Raw genomic sequence first — 3,404 nt, forward strand, 5'->3', positions numbered from 1 at the left:
AATTCTGTTTTTGTTCCAGGAACTGAAAATATAGCTGAAATGTCTTTTTTATTCCTTCAAAAAACAATTTTTTCTTATTATAAATCAACACACTTTTTGGTATTTAAAAAAGAAAAGTGAAGGATGAGTAAGACAGAATTTCTGAATTCTGAAAATTCATAAATGTATAAAACAGAAAATAAAAGTCACCAGTAATCCCATCACTCAGAGATACCAACTGTTATCTGTTTGATATATACTCTCCAAGAACTTTTTTTTTAATTTTTTTGATTTTTTTACAGAGAGGAAGGGAGCATTTGTGTGTGAGTGTGTATACACACAGATACATGTACATATGTTTGTGTATATTTTTTATTTAACAAGCAGATTTTAATAAGGTCTTTTGTTAGTAAATATAGAATGCATTGTTTTAATGGGTGCGTGGTAGTTCATTTATGGATGTGCAATCATTTGATCAGTCTCTTATAAATGAGCATTTAGTTTATTTTCATTTGTTTTCTGCTATAAACATTGCATATACATATATTTGCATATATATTTTTAGAAGTTATAGGAAATTTAAAATATGTAATTCTGATTTCTTAGGTAGTTTTCTTTAAATATTTGCTTCTATAAATTGTGCCAAGACAAAGACAGTTTTTGGAATCATATTTTAAAATGCTATGATCACAAAAGTAGGCAATCTTCAATAAATACCTAAAATGTCTTAAGATGACCTTCCAACCTGGCTACAATCTGTCATTTCAGCTTTAACTCCCTGAATTGCCCACAAAGTCTCCACTCTGATCAAATGGGTTTATTCATCTGGTGATAGAAAAGAGCCTGTACTTTGCTACCTTTCTGCCATAGCACTTGCTGCCTCTCCAGGCTGGGAAGGCTGGAGATCTCTTTCTCTTTCTCCCCACGGATCAAATCGAATTCAGAAATACTGGTAAGTCTAGCTCAAATCTCAGTCCATGAACTCTTCCTGACCTCCTAGCAGGAAGGAATTTTTCCTTCCATTGAAGTCCCTTGGCACATGGTATGTGCACCATTTTGAGGGGCAATAAAAATATACTGTCTTGTAACAGTTCCTTGTCTTGTTTTTTTTATTTTCAAATGTTATTTAAATCTTGTTTCTTACTTCCCCACTGGCATATCTCTATCATCTTGCTACGACTGTACCAAAAGACGACTGAAGGAGGAGATCAGCCTTGCCATTTGCTCAGCACTGTACTTTGCACATAGAAGGAGCTTGGTAAATATTTATTCATTTAAATATGTTTTTATTGATTTTTTTTAAAGAGAGAAAAAGGGAGAGGGAGAGAGAGAGAAACATTGATGTGAGAGAGTAACATCAATCTGTTGCCTCCCACAGGAGCCGGACCAGGGATGGAACCCGAAACCTGAGTATGTGTCCCGACAGGGAATCGAACCTGTGACCTTTCCAGGCACGGGACGACGCTCAACCAACTGAGCCACACAGCCAGGAAAATATTTATTTATTTAATATGATTACTATGAATTACAGATCTATATTACTAAAATTCTCACTCGGTTTAATTTCTATACACAGATAAAAGCATACAAAACAGCAATTTCTTAAAGCTCTTTCAGCGAGATAGTAACACAAATCTCTGTTACTGACTATATCCTGCCATTGTCGTTAACTGAGCTGTGTAATCTTTGAATCAAAATAAAGTCTCAAGATTTTTATATATTTTTACAATATTTAAAATGTTTTCTTAAAATAGTTTGCATAAACATCGAATCACTTACCTTAGAGAAACTTAAGTAGAAGCACAAAAGTAACAGGAGAGCGTGGGCAAGCTTCATGGTGGAGACATTCAGGGTCTGCGTGTCTACTGTGGATGCTTCTCTGCCCCAGATAGTTTTTCCAAATTTAATTTTTAACCTCTGAAAAAATATTTAAAAAGATCAAGCCTTCTAAAGGGCTTTGTACTTTTGAACTCAAAGAGAATTTGGCTACAGTTCAAAAGTTTACCGTAACTGAAACAAACAAAAAAAAAGGCCTTTCAGCAAATAGAAGAGGGAGGCGACCAATAGGGACTGCATTTCCTCCAGAGGAAACTGATTTCCCACCTCATTACTGAACAATACCTCCATTCTGTTTCCTAGGGAGGACAGAAACTACACTGCAAGACAACTTTTTGTGCTTGTGGTAAAATAAAATTATAACATGTGCCCTCTAGGTTGAAGACCAGGCGACGGCAAGAAGTAAAAGTGCATCAGATTAAAGGCTATCCAGAATACCTTAAATCCTCCACCAAACAGTTCCTTTAGCACGCACTGGCTGTGCTGTGATCAAGTCGTATTCTCTGAGCACAACAATAAATACTTTTTAAAATAAGTATTCTTGCCCTGGCACCAACGACAATGCAGGACTCATGTGTGTTTGTAAAATAAATTTGTGACCGCATTTCTGCTGACACCGTTTGGCTTCTCCTGAAGCAGACCTGAGACAGAGCTGCAGGGGTTGGGAATGTGAGCTCTGGAGTGAGTGTGCCTGTCCCAGGGTCCCTGGGTCACAGTGTCCCTGGGGCAGGCAGACATGCCTGGACCATTAAACCCTGTCTTGTTCAGTCACTCGGTGTAGGTTGTCCAGGAAGGACATGCCTTCGGGTGAGGCAGTTTTCTGTAGCTCAGGCAGACCCTGAAGGAACTGACAGATTCTGTTAGAACAAAGTGTCAGCAAAACCTTCCTTGAAGAAGGAATCTGGGGAAATCCCTTCTTCGGTGTGAGAGATGTTTCCTTGTCTTTCAGAGCTCACATTTACACCTTTTAGATCTACTTGCCATAAATGCTCCCAGTGACTCCTTCAAAATGTCAGTGGGTCTCTCTTCTGGAAGGAAAAGTTAGAGGGAGGTGTCCCTGTCGTTGACCTTGGGGCTGCAGCTGCTACTCATCTGGTCCATTTTAGATTCCCTTCACCCTGACCTCCTCCCTCCCGGCCTCAGTAGCTTACCTGATGGAATAACCTCTCCCAGAAGTGGTCAGTGGTCTGAGCCTCTGGTTATCAGGCCTTTCTAGTTGCCCTTGCCTGCCACAAGAGGCACCCAAGTCGTTCATACGGCCCCATACATATTACATAACAGCTGTCCTCCTTCCTCCGAATGGCCGGGGCCAGTAAACCCTGTCAAGGTGATGACGCCTCTTCATTCCTGTTGGTCTCTAGACACCAGGAGCCCAATGCGCAACGGGCAGAAGGCTTAGCTTATAATCCAGTGTGATTCTTGCTGAGTCCTTTGGAGAACAAGACCTCTAATCCTGCAGAGTCCACGGTTGTGGGGACAGGGAGCAAAAAGTCCCCAACTGGTCATTGGGAAGAGAGAATCGGGAAGTTATCATGCTACAGACAGTATATGATATAGTTTAGGAAGAAAGAATGACAGGGAATTAAAAA

At 39.8% G+C, this 3,404-nt stretch overlaps 1 long non-coding RNA gene across 1 annotated transcript; it reads left to right on the top strand.

The window, feature by feature from the left end:
- The first annotated feature begins 747 nt into the window (after positions 1 to 747).
- On the top strand, positions 748 to 2,367 carry LOC107183786. Its single transcript, XR_001514592.1, has 3 exons — positions 748 to 935; positions 1,184 to 1,237; positions 2,193 to 2,367. It is a non-coding gene; the product is annotated as an uncharacterized LOC107183786 (long non-coding RNA).
- Positions 2,368 to 3,404: the final 1,037 nt, after the last annotated feature.

The sequence above is a fragment of the Myotis davidii genome, unplaced genomic scaffold (assembly GCF_000327345.1).
Source record: "Myotis davidii unplaced genomic scaffold, ASM32734v1 scaffold283, whole genome shotgun sequence".
NCBI classification, from domain to species: Eukaryota; Metazoa; Chordata; class Mammalia; order Chiroptera; family Vespertilionidae; genus Myotis; species Myotis davidii.